This window comes from Mus caroli, chromosome 11 (assembly GCF_900094665.2).
Source record: "Mus caroli chromosome 11, CAROLI_EIJ_v1.1, whole genome shotgun sequence".
NCBI classification, from domain to species: Eukaryota; Metazoa; Chordata; class Mammalia; order Rodentia; family Muridae; genus Mus; species Mus caroli.
Genome location: NC_034580.1, coordinates 14,784,610 through 14,803,235, shown reverse-complemented (window position 1 = coordinate 14,803,235; position 18,626 = coordinate 14,784,610). Strand labels below are relative to the sequence as shown.

Genomic DNA, 18,626 nt, shown 5'->3' with positions numbered 1-18,626 from the left:
TCTTTCTTTCTTTCTTTCTTTCTTTCTTTCTCTCTTTCTCTCTCTCCTTTCCTTTCTTGCTTTCTTCTCCCTTCCTCCCTCCTTCCCTCCCTTCCTCCCTCTCCTCCCTCTCTTTCTTTCTTTCTTTCTTTCTTTCTGATTTTTTTCTCCCTCCAAGACAAGAGTTTCTCTGTACACAGCCCTGGCTGTTCTAGAACTCACTCTGTAGACCAGACTGGCCTTGAACTCAGAGATCCTCTCTTGTTTCTGCTTCCAGAGTTCTGAAATTAAAGGCGTGCTGTCCACTGTCCATTCTCTCTTGAACATTTTTAATCAAACACCAGATACATCGTATTCATGTCTTTGTAATGACATAACTTTGTTTGTAATGACTTTGTTTTGCCATAGTCTTAAATGTTACATTCTTTAATACCTTTAATAAAAATTTAATCAACATTATGTGACTGTAAGCTTCAAATTATATAGAAGTAGGAGCAATAGTGAAAACATTTCTTTTATCCTTTACTTAGATATCATTCACAGTATATAGTTAAATATTTTAAAAACTCATTTTTTTCATGTAACTCATATAATCTTTTTACGAATCATTTGAGTGATAATATACTTCTTTCCTACAAAATACTTCAGTCCATGTGTCACTGGAAATAAACTGGACAATTTAAAAAACATAATTAGAGAATGATCAGCCAACTTAGGAAATCTAAAACAAATGCAATGTAATTACCTAATGCACAACCCATATTCAGAGGTTATTGTTATAATGTTTTCTTTCTGTTATCTTTTCTCCGACTTAGACTCTAATGTAAGATCCTTTGTTATATCTTACTTGCCATGTCTTTCCAGTGTCCTTAATTCTGAGGCACTTTTTAACCTTCATGCTCTTTTATGATCTCTAGTTTATGTGTAAATGTCTGTAGCTGGTCTCTGCTGCATTATAGTTTGGATTAGGCTATGCATTGTTAACAGTAGTGCCCAGAAATGATGCTGTGGCCTCAGTGTGTATAACAGTGGGCACATCATGTTACTGTGTCCTCACATGGGTGACACTGACAGATCACTTTGATAGTAAGGTGTTGGATGAATGAAATACATTTAGGGAATATTCATATAAACATTTGGTTCCTCATCAAACCTTTATTCTTTGGAATTGACATCCACATTGGTTTTGTAGCATTGACATTTTAAACTTAATATTCTATAACTTAATAATCTATCGAGCTAATAATTGGTTATTTTAATATATTTATACCTTAATTTTTACAGCAAGGTAAAGTTTACAGCAAGTTTTGCCTTCTCCTGACTATATTTTTCTTTTATTTATTTCCATAAGAATGGACAAATAGATTCATTGTTTAGTGGCTATGATTTATGATACCCTTATTTGTATTTGTATAAAATTCCTCATATTTTCTTAGGTGAAACGCCTCCAAAGGTATCTTCTATGCTTTTTGACGTGATGTAAAGGATGCTTGACTTTGCATTTTCCATGCTGAAAAAGACTGAGGCTTTTTTTTCTTCACATGTAGTAAGCACAGAAATAATGCAGCTTCCATTTGAACCCTTCAAGCTTTCAGATCATCCCTAGAGCAAGGCATTGTGGTCAGCTGGACAGAGAGAGGAGACGTAACTGCCTGGTTAGGGACAGTGGCTTCAAGAGTCTCTCACTCAGGTCTCCTGACAGTGGCTATTACAAAAAGAGTTTCCCATCGAAAACTCAGGCAATGGACTTCTTAATTTCTGGCTTCTGTCTGAAACAGGTTTCTTGAGCCAGTTAATTGAACATAAATTACAATTGACCTTGGAAGGATTAACTTGCATTTTGAGGTCATTTTAATGACAGAGCTATTTGGGCACTTTCAGGCAGCATTGGCTTTTATATACTTTTCAGCTAAGTTAGACATGAAAATGTGCCACTTGGAGACATTACAGAAAATTTGACCTTCTCTGGTCACTTTGAGGTCAAGCAATTAATGTAGAGAATTACCAGAAGATCCATAAATACACATGTTTCTTACATGAAAGCCATCATTAAAAATGATGCTCACTTGACTTAACTATTTCAGAACTGTGTATATCAGAATGACAGTCATGCAAGGGAAATGTTAATTTGCCACATTATAAAGACCATTGAGATTTAATAAAACTACGCTGGCTGTAGGTTTTCTCAAATTCCATTGTAATTGAGCCATTTTGACATTAAAATATATTGAATTGTAAATGCACTAGTAAAGAAGAATTACTATTCACTTCAAAGGCAGAAAACATTCTTTTGAGGTCAGTGCAGTTCTGAAAATCACTGTAACCTGTGTCCTAAGGTTTGCTTAACCTCGTTGGTGTATTGAGAGGTCGAATGAGAGGCTGGCATGCCAGCTTCTTATGTGGACAGGGTGGGATGGGTGTGGCCTTCAGAAATACCAATCTGGTGCCATAAAGAGTCACTGCTGTGAATTAAGACATCATTGGCAAGTTCTTTTTTCATTCAGAAAATCTCTTTTCTTAGCCGTTTAGAGATTTCTTAGATATTTTGTGTGACTTTAATGAACTACTTAAGAAAATAACTCTATATCTTACATTTCTGGAGGTGGGAGGCATTCAAGAGCAAGCAAGTATCTGGTCCTGGTCATCTGTAGAAGAGGATCGCTGTGTACACATAGGGCAGAAGACTGGATGGACAGAACCGTACCTTGCTAATTACTGTAACCCTTTCATAAGGGCAGCTAATTTTATTCATGAGTGCCCTAGCCTCAAAACTTAATCCTCCTCTAGAGTTCCCACTTCATGGTATATTGCATTTAATATTTAACTTTGAACTTGAATTGTAGGAAAGCTAGTGGGATTTGTGCAAGGAATAAAAGCTGTATACATCTCTTATAAAGTATAGCTCTGGCATAGAATATAGAGGAATCTTCCCACGCATGAGTTTCCTTTCTTGATCCCTTTTCCTTTTAATATAGCAACTGTTACCATTTATAAAATTACTTATAGTATGGCAGACTTCCACTTCCTCTTGAAGAAGGGAACCTTTGCCATGTGAAGTTATAAAAATTCCCCACCTCTCCTACTTGTCTTGCAACTAAGTAGAATTACATGTCTGAGCTCTGCCAGAAGACCAGAAGCAGAAGAAGTATTCCATGGGGTTCTGGCTTTAATTGTGTTTCTTACATGATTTTTTTTTCTGCTAACATTTGCTAGGTAAGACTGTGACATAAGGGTTCTTTTTAAAATTAATTAATTAATTCATTTTTTACTTATTCACTTTACATCTTGCTCATTGTCCCCCTCTTGGTCACATCCTTTTCTATCCCTACCTCCCCTTCTCTTCTGAGTGGGTGGGAGTCTCTTGGGTATCCCCCACCCTGGCACATCAAGTCTCTGTTAGACTAGGTGCATTCTCTCACACTGAGGCCAGACTAGGCGGCTTGGATAGAAGAACATATCCCACAGACAAGCAACAAGATTTTGGATAGCCCCCATTCCAGTTGTTTGGGACCCACATGAAAAACAAGCTGTGTATGTGCTACATAGGAAGTGGAAGACCTAGCTCCAGCCCGTGTATGTTTTTTTGGTGGGTGGTTCATCTCTGAGAGCCCCAAGGGTCCAAGTTAGTTGACTCTATTGGTCTTTAACCAATAACTGGCTCAACTCTAGACCCATCCCATAGCCAAGCACCAGTCCCGGACACAATTAATGATACTATGTTTTGCTTGCAGACAAGATTCTAACATGGCTGTCCTCTGAGGGCTCCACCCAACAGCTAACTCAGACAGATGCAGAAACCTGCAGTCAAACAATGGGCAGAGCTTGAAGACTCTGAGAGAAGATTTGGAGGAAGAATTGCAGGCCCGGAGGGAACAGGACATCAGGGTTCTTAAGATGACCCAGCAGACAAAAGCACTTGCTATCTAGTCTGACTTCTGTACACATGTCATTGAACACATGTGCATTCACACACACACACACACACACACACACACACACACACACACACACACACACAAATACCAAACATTTTAAACAGGATGCAACATTAAAATCTTCTAACAATTCCTCCTGACATTGTTGAAAATTACAGATATTAAAAGCCTAGAGTTGTGAGCTATGTGGAAGGTTCCCTCTATCTTGAATGACAGCAAAGTAAACTTTGTAGGAAAATGGAAATAAGAAACTACTTACTGATACTAGAGCAAAAACGTATTTTCTATGGGCAGATAAACAGCAGAAGTCAAGGCAGTTGTGAACTGTTTCCCCCTGAACCAGAAGATCTGTGTAGGATTTGAATGCCTTGTGGGACTGAGGCTCCAGTCACCAAAGCTTGCTTCCAGGGGCATTTACTCAGAAGTTCCACGTTCCACACCTTTATCAGTAATAAACTAGGTAGAGTTGGCTTACATGGTTTTTTTTGGTTACTGATTAACTTACCTGCTCTACAATAAACAAATTGGCTGGTGAGCAGTTCCCAACCAGGCTGCCTTTGTTTAATGATGGTTACTAAATAATTCTGCAGTATGTATAAGGGGATGTACAATTTCAGCAAGTGTCCAAAATGGAGGAAACTGGAGACACCAAATTTATTTAAAGATCACTTCCTAACTCATTTAAGTTTTAACTAATAGTATCAGCATGTTGGTGCTAAACAGTTGTTTCCTTGTGTAGGAAGTGGTAAGTTGAGGTAACTGTTTAGCCGTGTTCTAAGGTAACATGACTATTGTTTCTGTCAAGGGTAATGACCACTTTTCAAGATCAAGTTGCTTCCTACTCTGATTCAAATCAAGAGGATAATGAAAGTTCGAAACTATGTTTTCTGTTTCTCCACAAGACATGTAAATGGTGAAGGTGACTGTGAATGGACAGATAGAAAAAGAACTGCTTATGAGTCTTTTTTTTTCCTTCTGTTCGATCAAATTTTTATGGAAAGCCCAGCCTAAGTTAATGGCTTTTCAATCCATTGCATTAATTGTTGACAGTAAAGTTGTTTAAAAAAAGTGGCTTTTACACAATAAATGATTCCCAGATATTTTTCTAGAAGATGAAAAAAGATTTTTATAGAACTTAAGTTTGAAACATCTGTCTGGACAGCTGTCAGGAAGTAGAGTTTCGTGTCATTGTGCTGTGAGTATCTGGCATGTGGTTACCTATTACTCCCCAGTCAAATGTCCCAGTGAGGTCTTATGATCTTCTGTAAAGAAAACTTGCAAGACAAAATGAACTCATCCTATACAACAATTAGCAATTCAATTCAGTTTGAATTATCAACTATCTGAGCAGACACTGAATTTCCCGTATTCATTTTACACCATCCTTGGTCTTCTAGGGTTGTTTCATCAAGGGCTTCAGTAACATGCCACGGTAACGAACCATACTTTAATTTTGATTATTTCCACTGAAAAGGATTTTTGGTGTAAATCATCTATAGAAATAGCAGGGGAAATTATAAAATGCCAGCTCTAATTCCTAGTCATTGTGGACTGTGCACATAGTACAGCAAATACTATTTTTCAAGAAATAAAAGATGAAGCTGCCTTCATATCCTTAATGCACCAACAATGGGAATATGGTGAAAGACACGTTTTAGACGACTAGTCAGTGAGGTTCTCTTTTTCCCCAGGTTCTTTAAACTAGATAAGGTTAATCTACTTGATGAATATTTTTGCATTTTGTTTGTAACTACCCAGGAGAGAAAATTTAAACAATATTAATGTGATTAAGGCTGTCATTCTTCTCTAGAATATGGTGGCTCACTCAATACTAAATACACATACCGTTCACAGTTTCCTTGTATTGCCTGAAGAATTCTTCAACAGAATACCATGTTTTTCTGTCAACAATGCTAATGATAACAAGAACAGCTCAGCATTTACTTAATAAAATGTGAGTGGAATCATGAAGGTGGTGGGGTGAGATGTTCCAGCACAAGAAAAGGCTGGTGAAACTTCCTGAAGCAAGTAGACCAAACACATAAACTTTCTCTTGCCTTCTTTCCAAGAGTCTTCTATCTTTTGCTTGGAAAAAAATACCCTAAAATACAGCCAATTGCTGATTGATACCCCTGTTGTCCGATGGAGTTAACAGACTGGTAATACTGTCCGTCATTATTGTTGAAATCATCAAATAAAACCATGGAATTAGTGATAAACCAACAAGAAAGTTCAGAGCACAGACATGTCAGGTTTCCATTCTTCATTCTGAAATTTTGGTTCTTATTCAAACATCAGTTGTATCTAGGAGATGACCATAGCAGAAAGGCACATATGGAACAGGGGATGACACCTTCCCCTTTCAGAGTACTCATTCCGTCCTGGGTAACATACTTTAGACTGAGGCTAAGATGTGTTTTCTCAATTCTCATTCTGCCACCATCACAAATGATTTGTCTGATAGTGTTTAAAAATAAGACTTTTACTGGAGAGAGTTTTAAGATCACTGATTACTCTCCAGGAGGACCAGAGTTCCATTCTCAGCCCCCACATGGCAAGTCACAACATCCAGTCTCCAGGTATCTTTCACCCCTTTGGCCTCCTTGGGCACCAGTCATACATGCAGACAAAATGTTCATACATATAAAATAAAAATAAAGGTGAAAAGAGAACTCCCTTCCCCTCTCTCCTTCCTTTCTTTCTCCCTTTAATCTTCTGGATTTTCTAAGTTACTGCCTAGATTAATTATAAAACTGCTCAAGCCTCTTTTTTCTCTACTCTTCCACGTAGCACTCGCAAGAAAAATATGCTAATTTGATGCTAAAGCTGCTTTGAATTAGTCAGAGAAAACTCTTGTTCCAGACTTGTATGTGATTTTCACTGAATGGAGAGTGAATGGGGGGACAGAGGGAGAGCCCGGAGGTGACACTTCTTCACGCTCTCATTTTCAGCCAGGTAAGACAGAGTTGAAAGGCCCAAATTCTCAGCAGATTTGCAGAGCACAGTAATAGCCTTTATGTTTGAAAATTTATGGGCCATGGACAGTTTATAAGAAACGATGTAGTTCATCAGAGAGCCAGACGGATGGGGCATGTGGGAGCATTCTGCACAGGAAGTTAGGTTTTGGAATAATACTTACTTTGATAGAGTTGTTTTGTTAGCTAAGTAAAACAGTAGGGGAGCCAATGGCCACTTAGGCATCAAACATAAATATATATTTATACGTCACCCAGCTGCCTAATTGAGAGCCATAGTGTTTTAACTGAGCATATCTTCTCAGAGAGCCATAAAATAACACCATCAACAAAACCCCAGCCTCTACATAGATTCATTTAATCAGTCTTTGCTAGTTCTATGATAATTAAATGCTATCTAAATGTCTCTCTCCCAGTTAGAGGGTGAGAGGACAGTTGCAGAGATGTAGTAGAAAGGTTTCGAATGTTGGTGGAAGGTTCTTTTGTAGACTATCTAAAGCACCGCAGTGTAAAGTGGAGCTTTATGGGACACCAGAGGGCACAGCATTCTCCTGCCCAGAGTTCCTGGTGGGGATACTGGAGAAGTCAGTGGCACTAGGGTGGTCAGATGACAGCCTGCTGTTTTCAGCTTTCATAGGAAAAGGTTAACCAGGAGGTGGCTTGTTAAATTTGAGCAGAGAAGTGGAAAATAAGATTTCACACTCCTGAGATGGAGAAGGGAAAAGGCTGGGGAGTTTCGAGCTTTGACTGAGAGATTCTGCAAAAGGTTGGATATGCTACAGACATCCTCAAATGATAGTTTAGTGGTTTTGGAGGGAAAAAAGTATACATTTCAAAGAACAAGCCAAAGGTCTGTATACAGCTGTGGTCAAATAAGGACCCCATGTTAATAGGTTCTTAAGCATCTTTCTATGGCATGTGGAAACTGAAGGGATGATGGTCTCTTCTGTGTGCCTGAAGCTCTGGAATCCAGGCCTCAGTGGTGGTGATTTGTAGCCATGACCTCTACTCAAGACCTTTGTCTCTTCTCAAGCTCAATTTTCTTTGTTGCTTTAGACTCCTTCTTGTCATTTTTTGGGAGACCATGAACTGCAAGTGTGCTGCCAGTGGCCACTTGAAAGCTCTATACTGGGATCCAGCCTGTGTGACTTTAGGATGGGTGTTCTTGTCTGGGTGTTGTCTTCCTGGCTGAAGGAGTATGGGATGAGGGCCTTGGGGCCTCTCTTAGTTCTAAATTTATGTTGCCTTAATTTTTGGTCTTCTTACTTTAATTTCTTCCTTCCCTATAGGATGTATCATCCTCTTAGTAAATTTTTATAAAAATTATTACTGCTGCTGTTATTAATACTCCGTTTAAATCACACACACACACACACACACACACACACACACACACACACACACACACTTCTATCTCTGTAAATTTTTTCCACTCATTGCTTTTCTCTTTTGAGATTCATTTTATCTTTGTATCATCTAATATATAATTTGCACTTATTTAAGCATTTATTTCCCTCCTTCCTTCCCATGTTTAATCTTGGATAGCCCAAACACACAAAGCAAATTGTAGACGCTCTATAATGATTTATTAATTGATTGAATTAATAAGAGTTATCGTGTTGTAGATCTCTCATATTTTCAGTTTGGCTTTGGACTCTGAACCCTGAGTTTTGGTATTGTAGTTAAGGGTATTTTAGATCAACCATAACATTAGCCCTGGGTCCGGATGTCCACATCTGCACAATCCCTGGTCCTACATCCTCTAGCTCCAAGGGGCTCACTTACAGGGTGGCTTAACTTCATTTCCCATAGGACTGTAAAATCAAAAGAAGTATGCTGGATGACTACCTCTCAAACTTCTAATAGTTTGATTGTGCTAAGATAATTATAATGTCAGAAATCCCCAAACATACTTTTTGGTTCCAACTTACACGAACATAAAATAAGAAAATTCTCTATTTAATAGCCACAGATGTGTAGAAATAACAGCTCACTAGAGAGATACAGATAAGAATTCTTAAAAGTGTAACTTCAAATTAGATCCATATTTCCCTCTCTTAAAGAACATTACAAGAATTTAATAGCTTGAGTAAATGTTTCTTATTGCCCATTATGTTGCTACTGATCTGTGTATTTCTATGAAAATGTGATAAAGATTTGTACTTGATTAAGCACATTTTAACAGAAATTTGAATAGGCTAATTTTTTAAATGTAGAAAGTCAAATCATTAGTTTACATTAATTACTAATATTACTATATAGGAGTCATAACAAAGGAAAATTGGAAAATATTTCTCTTTTCTAGTGTTATTTAGCCAACTTTGTTACAAGTCTCTGAAATACTTCATGTATCTTATAGTTCCTGTGTAATGTGGTTTTAGTTCTTTTATTTGGAATTGCTTTTAAGGAGGAATTAAACTGCATTTGAAAAGCCAGCCTATTGGTTGTTACTAGAGGTTCATTTTAAATATTCTTACTTTGAAAGGCATACTAAGCAAGACATAGAACTTTCTCATAAAGTCGGGGCTTAAAATTTCCTTACTAAAACTCATAAGACATAGCTTTAATAGTGGTATTTCTTTGAGTTATGTATCTTTTCAGGACCACTCTGCTCGTTAGAAATTCTATGGATAGGTTATGTCATCTGCATCATTAAAAAAGGGATTTTCTACTCAGTACTCATGATGGCTAAATTCTGAAAAACAAAACAAACAAACAAACAAACAAACCCAAAAAAATCCTAGAGATGTTTTAATGTAAAAAATTAGAGATATTACAAAACTTGTGAATGATGAAAAATGACTATTAGAATTTCCTTTAAAGGTCCTTGGTCCTGCAAAGGCTCTATGCCCCAGTGTGGGGGAATGCCAGGACCAGGAAGAAGGAGTGGGTAGGTTGGTGAACAGGCGGGGGGCGGGGGGGATAGGGGGTTTTTGGAGGGGAAACCAGAAAAGAGGATAACATTTGAAATGTAAACAAAAAAATCAAATCAAAAAAAAAAAAAAAGAAAGAATTGCCTCTAAAAATCCAACTGTAAGTTTAATTTTTAAGATATATAAATTAAATACAAAGACTAGATTAGAAACGTCTTTGGATAACATAGATATCAATGTTATTTGTAACGTAAAAGATAAGACTTACTTCGCCAATTCCATGATCTGTTGACTACGTTGAAATAAGTTGATGTTAGTGGAATTGCCTCTGCTCATCAAGAGTAATCAGTCAGGACAGAGCCTGACCAGCAGTGTGAAATCCTTTCCAAGCCAGGAGACAAAAGGATAGGCACTTTTTCTGTAACTAAAAGGAGATGACATCATTCTGTATCCCATTATTTTAGGAAGACTTACCATATGGCTCTTATCCTTCTCATCAAATTTGAAAGTACAGTGACATTTGGCTTTGTTATAAAGAAATATGTCTGGATGTGATAACCATTTACCCTTAGTTTGTGCAAACACTCAACTGTGTTAATTTGAATGTAACTTTTCAATCTACATTAATTTTGTACTTAAAAATACTACTACTAGAAGTCTTCACAAAAGCCTTGTCTACCTCAGGAGGATTAAAAAAGGTCCAATTAGCCCAGGAAAGTTGGAAGGATGTTGTCATATGCTTAAGGACACAAGAAAATGTAGGAAAACTGCCTAACTGAAGTCAAAACATCATGGCCAGAAAAGTGTTTGTTGCCATGATGTAGAAACTTCAAATAAACAGATATCCTCTAAAAGAAGTTACTAAATGAAATCTCTATTCATGGCATTTTCTTATTCTTAATCCCCCCAGAAAGAAATTTCTATAAGGATGATATAAGATTATGAAGAGAGGCTCCCACAGCAGGAACCAGCAGACAGAACCAGTAAACGGTTCCTGAAATGGTTACGATAAATAACTGGAAGAAGCAGGAGTGCTAACGTGGCAGGAGAAACCTCTGACAGTCAGGAGAGAAGAGCTGGATGTGAGAAGAAGCCAAGTAGAAGTTCACAAATGAAGATTCTGTGCCTTTGTATGTAAAGCCATGGTAAAGTAGATGTTAGAGGAAACAGGAGGATGAACTAGAAGTTCCAGTAGCATAATGAAGGCTGTGTGGAGATTTATGATAGAAGAGATGGCATCGTGGTTCAGCAGAGATGGAAATTTTATCAAACACCACTGTGCAAATGGTTGTCAGTGGAAGACAGAAAATGTGATCCTCACTTTACATGAACACAAAACCCAAGACAGAACAAAACCATAAAAGGGACAAACAAAACTTCAACCTTTTAGGGGAAATGGTAGGAAGCTATTGTGCCAGGATGCTAAGGAAGTCTTTATGGAATCAGAGAGGATTGCTAGGAAAAGGGTCATTGCGTTACCTCATGCAGAGCAGTGGAGCTGAACATGCACCTTATAGCAGGTAAAACTAATCTCCGTGGTACAGGCTCAGATATGTACTGAAAGTATAGCACTTTCATTTTTACGTAGTTTTAGGCTAGCTGGCCAAATCTTAGGTTTCATTTTGACATTTTCATTCATGGGCATCACATTGTCTGCTTCCTCCCACATGTCCTACTATATATTGAACATCGAGAAGAAAAAAAAAAGAGTAAACTTATTATCTCAAATTAAGCAACAGTTCTTTAAATATAATATCAAAAGCACAAATGTGAATGAAAAACAAGATAAATTAGACTCTGAAAATTGGTTCATTAAAGTGCAGTAACATAAAAAGACAAAGATAACTTGAAACCATATTTAATAATGTACTAGTATTCATGATGAACAGAGATAATTAAATTAAAAGTAAGCAAAGGGTTTGAATTAATATTTAGTCACAAAGACATACTGATGGCCACTAGGCTCATGAAGATATGGTCGGCATAGCTAGATAAATGAACATCAAAGCCACCTTAACAGAGTACATCATCTCATATCCACTAGAATGGCTTTGATTAGAAAAGAGGGTCAGTTGGAATGCTGAAGAGTACATGTCAAAATTAGAATCTTCATTCACGGCTGGTGCGGATGCCAAATGGTTCAGCTGCTGCTCTGGTGTGCTTTCCTCCAACATGACATGACTGTTGCCTTCTTGAACACTCAGCAGCTGTGAATGCCTAATTGAGATCCTCAAAAGACTGGGCTCAATAACATTCAGTAATGGGGTAAGGGGCTCATACAGCCCCACCTCTTCATGATGACATATAAGTAACTCACAGAGGCTGGCTGCAGGGACAGGGACTTCTCTTGGGTTGTATAGCTGTTTCTGATTTGTCCATGTTTCTGTAGGTACCTCCTCACACATGCTTATGTAAGTAATCACAATTAAACTCATTAATTTACCAAGACTTGGGTGGAATCGTTTTTTTGCTTTATTGTTGGAGTCCTGTCTGGGGTGAGTAAGCGTTTGCTCGAATCTTCCCAGGAAAAGTTAATGCAACAGCTGTTTGGAAATAGTCTGGCACTCCCTCAAAACATTAAACATAGAGTTTCCATATGACCTAGCAATTCCACTTTTAGGCACAGAGCCAAGAGAATTGAAAACACATGTCCATCCCCAAACAAGTATATGCACGCCTAGAGCGGCATTACTCAGAGTAGTCCAAATGTGGAAGAGATCACAATTTCTATGAATAGATAAACAAGAAGTAGTACGCCCACAGGAGGAAATACTACGTAACCATAAAAAGGATCATAATACTGCTCTGTGCTACGACATGGATGAATCTTTGGACCCATTATGCTCAGTGACAAAGAGCTCATGTTGTAAAGAATCCACTTGTATAAGAAATCTCCCAAATGTAGATTTATAGAGATGGAAGTAAATTAGTGGTTGTCATTTTGTGGGTGGGGAGTAGATACAAAATGAGTAATTATTAGTAGGAATGGGATTTCCTTGGATGATAATATGATATTCTGAAATTAAATAGTGATGATGGTTGCATAACTAAGAACCTGTTAACAAAACACCGAGTTGCACTCCTTAAAAGGAGAGGTGTTCTTTTGGGGACGTTGGAACATCTTTTGGGTATATGCTCAGGAGTGGTGTAGCTTGGTCTTGAGGTAGAACTATTCCAAGTTTTCTGAGAAATGACAAATTGATTTCCAAAGTAGTTGTACAAGTTTGCACTCCCATCAACCATTGAGAAGTGCTCCCCTTACTCCACATCCTCCCCAGCATGTGCTACCACTTGAGATTTTTATCTTAGCCATTCTGACCAGTGTATCAGAGTTGTTTTGATTTGTACTTCTCTGATGACTAATGATTTGGAACATTTCTTTAAGTGCTTATTGGCCATTTGAGATTCCTCTGTTGAGAATTCTCTGTTTAGCTCTGTTCCCCATTTTAAAATTGGATGATTTGGGTTGTTGGCATCCAACTTCTTGAGTTCTTTATATGTTTTAGATATTACCCCACTGTCAGATGTAGAGTTGGTGAAGATTCCACCATCCCACAAAGACACTTGCTCAATTATGCTCATAGCAGCTTTATTTGCAAGAGCCAGAAACTGAAAACAACCTAGATGTTCCTCAATTGAAGATAAAGAGAATGTGGTGCATCCTCACAGTGGAATACTATTCAGCTATTAAAAACAAAGACATCATTAATTTTGCAAGGAAATGGATGGAACTTGAGAATATCATTCTGAGTGAGGTAACCCAGTCCCAAAAGGATATACATGGTATGTACTTACTTATAAGTGGATATTAGCCATAAAATACAGGATAACCACGTTACACTCTACAGACGCAAAGAAGCTAAACAAGAGAGAATGCACAGATAAGTAAGCTTGACTATCACTTAGAAGAGGAAATCGTAAACAATAACAACCCCAATAACAGATAAACATGAAATAGTTATACATAAGTTAAAGTAACAATGAGATACTACCAAGAATATTTAAATATATGCTAATAGGAAAAAATCATATATATGTATATATATCCATATATATACATATGTGTGTGTGTGTTTGTGTGTGTGTATGTACATATGTATATATAAAATGTATGAATATGTATATCCAACAAGAAGAACAACTGATAGGTCAGTCTGATCATGGAAAAGTGTTGTGATTTTGTCACGAATCAATTAATTCTCTCTATGTGTACATGTGGACCAATATCATTATTATGGCATTGAATCATAATGGCAGTTTGCAGAAGGGCACGGCTCACACACGTGAAGGTTAAAATACAATTAAATGCAATTTGTCATGCAGTATATTGTTTTAGGCACATACTTATATATAATAAAAGTATGAAGGTATAGATGGGTGATTCTGATGGTCTCTGGAATATTGTCAAACTTTGTGAGGGACGCACATGAAGAGTTAGGACAGGACAGAACCTTTACTTACTGGTGCATTTAATCATTTTAAAGCTTGCAAGGAAATACAGCACAATAGTAATAGCAACTACACTTGGTAATTGTGGAGTAATGAATCTTGACTCTCACCCTCTACTGTTAAATAAGCAAGCTGTCTTGTATCCTTTTTACCCTGGACAACACGTGCCTCCCCCGACACCCATCATGTAGCCTGTTGATCCCTTCACCATCATTTTTGTTAGTACTCCTTTGTGGCTAGGTTGGGAGTTTTTCTCAGCTGTTATTAACACAAACCTGGAAAAAGAGACCTAAATAAGTGAGCATTTCCCCTATAGAGTAAAAAGTCTTCTGGCTGGAAGGATGGCACCGTGTTCCACGGTACCAGGGAGAAAGCAGTCCAGATTTGCCCAACTCGGGGACTTTGGTGGGGACTTGCTCCCTATGTGGTCAAAGGGTGGCTCTTTGCTTCTAGAAGTATGTGTTCCATGCAGAAAAAGCCCAAGGACAAAAGTTTGCCAGTTTTATCTCCTTTCTCCCTTCCCAGAGAGTGTCCTTTTAAGGAGCCTGTCTGGAAGTCCCAAACAAAACCTTTCCCATTTTCCCCCTCAGTGGCCAATGAAAAGCTGTTTAGGAATTCAGCATTTTCTTTTAAACTTACTTCTTCAACCAGGATTCTGTAGAAAGAAATAACCAATGCTAAGGAGGGCTGAGTGAGGTGGGAGCTTATAGGTGACCAGAAGACTGGCTGTGCTGGCTGCCATTTACTGGCTCCGTGCTAGCATCAGGTCTGCAGGCTTTGCATTTTCTGGTTGTTTAATCTTTACTGAATACTAAGAATTAAGTCATGAAGATGAAGCAATCAAAAGACTCTCGGTGGTGGATTAGCATGTTAAAGGTATCTGAGAGCTGTGGTAAGAACTGGAAGCCAGGTCTGCCTGACTTCTAGGGTTGATTTTGGAATGTCAGCCATGGAACTCCAGGCACCTACTGAAGCTCAAGCAGAGTTAGGGCAGGAGCTTAATTAAAACTTGCTCAGTGGCTAACTAAATAAATGCAATTCCTCATTTTTCATAACCGTTAAAATATTGTGCAGCATTAAGCATACAGCCCTTTACATTACACTACATGTTTTCTTTTTGCTTTCTTGATAGAATCATATTTTAAAGTTTTCTATATCAAATCGATCTGTTTTCCTTTAAGGCTTCTTCCTTTGCTTTTATGTTTAAAAATTGTTTCCCACACGATCAACCAAAAGCTATGTGTACAATTCTTCTGCCCCTTTTATAGTTTACTTTGTAATTCAAAGTCAAGTGGGGAAACGCAGGAAAGGGGAAGGCTTTTGCGCACATGTCCCATTCCCCAGGTTTGGGTGAGTGTTTCAAAACTGGATGCTTATATGTTTGAAATGTTTATCTCAGGAACTGATTTAAAACCCATAAGTTAGGGGAATTAAAACTTTCCATCGCATCCTCAATGTGCAGTGCACATGTAAGTGATCTGCAGTTGGTAATCATGTCAAAACGTGTCAGCTCATTTCATGTTCTTTTAAGCTGTCCTTTGATTAAGGGAGCGCTGTATTAATGCAAGGAAGCCTGCAGCCAAATCTACCTCTGAATTATTAGCACCTGGTGAGAAACGTCCTTCCCATTCTAAACATCAGTTCATCATAGCTTATTTGTAATTCACTTGATGATTTTGCTAAAACATCATATCAACATGTGACTAAGTCTTTATGCTAAGGCTTTGTTCTTCTAAAATGGCAGGAAATATGAACTGCCTGGCATGTCCTTAACACAAGTGGGTGGCACTAAACTGAGATGATAGGCCACCAGTTGTACATGCCTGTCTTTGTGATGGGGAACATGACGTCATTAACATTCATCTTGCACCAATGGGTCTTAGTTTTCTAGCCTATAGAATAGGAAATTTTTGTGAACTTTGCGAACCAATCATTAGAAGATAAACAATGTGGTCTGGATGTCCTCAAATGTCTTGTGAATGGCTAGATCATAAATATTTGGGGGTTCGTCAGCTCTGTGATGTTGGTTGCAGCCACTCAGCCTCGTGTGTGCAGTGGTAATACACAATACGTAAACAAGTGTGCGTGTCTGAGTTCCGATCAGACTTCAAGCTGTCTATAGGATTTGGGTTTGGGGTTGTCTTTTGCCAAACTTATGAATGTGTAGTCTCAAAACATTCATCCCTCCACAATAATCTCTTATCGGAAAAGAAGGCGTAAGTCACATCCTGGGAAATATTAAACAAATGCTTGTGTCATTGGTACACAAAGACTTGTGTATCTTAAGGACATTATTAGGAACAGTTTGTGCCCATTAGTCTCTTCAAGCTTCTATTACATTATGGCCTGAGGTTTCTTCCCCGACAAGTCTATTTTCTGTCTGAGAACTGCATAGAATTCTTAGTTCCAGCATGTGGCAGGCACGCAGGCAGGAAAGCATATGGACACCATACATTTCTTTAAGAGCTCTAAACTGTAAATGTGAATGGTCTGCTTTACTGCAGGTTGACATCATGAAGGGGACAAACACTGGCTTGTCTTCTGTTGCAATACTTTACAATGCACTAAATCAGAATGTGTGACAGCAATGTTGGCTCCCCTTTTGTGGGATGGATTCTCTCATGGTGCAGATGAACCTGCGTGTCACTCTCGGAGAAGATGTCATCAATCACATTTAAAAACCCAATTCAATCTTAGAAAGTGTACATTTTATATGGATACATTTCAAAATATTTGCATTTGAATGGATAAGTAATTTGTATCTACATGTTCAATGCTGTCTTTCAAAACCTGTCTCTTGAAGAAACCAAATATCCCACATATTTACTCCTGCAAAATCTCAAGAGTTGAGAGGAGTCTAGAGTTTGTGCTTTGAAATACTTCAGAGCCTGCCATAGGTTTTTGCTCTTTCACTTTGTTTGTTTTTACAGTCGTGGTAGGTACTTTGTTATTTTTTGGCAATTGGCTTAATTTTAGAAGTGCGTCTAAAACAACTGGAGATAATACACACTAAATTTTTATTCAGTAGTGATATAGAATATTGTAATAACTGATTGAATTTTTCACTATCTTGCACTGCAAAGGATCTTCAGTGTTTTAAGCAACAGTGTCATTGAAATATGTATTACTCATAAGGTCAATCTGAACATGAAATAAGGTCTATTTGAAAAGTCTCATTACTATATTATTATGCCTTGTTAAAACATACCTCATATTATCTGAAAGGAAATGTGGGACTAGAGAGTTATCTCAACAGTTAAGGACTCAAACTGCTCTTTCAGTGAATCTGAGTTCAGTTTCAAGCACTCAGGCCTGGCAGTTGAGAGCCCAATATAACCACTCCCATACCTCCACTTCAGAGACTCTAACACCCTCTTCTGGCCTCTACAGATACCTGAATACATGTGCACACAGTAACATGCACACATACTTATAAGTAAAAATAAAAATAAATCTTAAAATAGATAGTGTAGAAAACTATCAGAACCTTCCCAAGTACACACATTTCCTCACCGAAACACCCATGGATTGACCTAAGAGGCTAGAGATGAACATAAGGGAAAAATCACAATGAAACACTCAGTTCTGCTTTCAATGGGCCTTATTCATCTTATTCAGGAAATCTGTCTGTGGATGTGTTGGTGCTGCTAGCATCCCCAGGGCCAGCCTACGTGATCCAATGAAACAGGCTTCTTCCCACCTTAGTAGCTGGAGCTTCCATGGCTCCGTGGGTGCTGAGCTGTGTTATTCTAATCATTCTATGCTTCTCTGAGTAGAGCCATGTGCTAGAAAGGGCAAGTGGGACTCCAGTAGCTACAGATGTGTAACAAGGAAGAAGAAAGACAGCATTCACAGCAACAACAACAAACAGGGTCACTTCTTTGCTAGGAGGCATAAGGGAGACAAAGTCTTATACTACCAAGGAAGTGGGAGCAACTGGAAACATTTGACAACAAGACATTTTTTTGTGCTTTGCTCGTAAAACATACATGTACCCCTTCTATAAAAAATGTATTTATTTTCTGATTACAAAACATATGTGACATGGTAAAAAATACTATGAAAGCTAAGGAAGTGAACGACCAGAATCCTTGCATTAAACAGTTCTGTTCTTCCCCTTGCTGCTCTTCTCTCTGTTCCTCTCTCTCCTTAATTTATTTACGTCCATTTTTTCCTTTCCAAAGAGAGAATGTATATCAAACATGGTATGTTGCAGATTATCTTTTCATGTAAAATTTGACCTAATTATCTCTGAGTAATCTTTTTGTCAAATTAATTAAAAATTAACTTGAGAGCTGGGGAGATAGCTCAGTAAAGTGCTGGGCACGCAAACATGAGGACCTGAGTTTGACCCCTGGTTCCCAAGTCCAGGTGCACACAGAGAACTGACTCTAGAAAGTTGTCCTCCCACCTGC

General features: G+C 38.0%; 1 long non-coding RNA gene across 1 annotated transcript in view; it reads left to right on the top strand.

The window, feature by feature from the left end:
• The window catches only part of LOC110306334, a 25,148-nt gene extending 13,694 nt beyond the window's left edge, over positions 1-11,454 (top strand). The window contains exons 4-5 of the long non-coding RNA XR_002379255.1: positions 10,673-10,801; positions 10,839-11,454. This is a non-coding gene — a long non-coding RNA (uncharacterized LOC110306334). The remainder of the gene's footprint in view (positions 1-10,672; positions 10,802-10,838) is intronic.
• Positions 11,455-18,626: the final 7,172 nt, after the last annotated feature.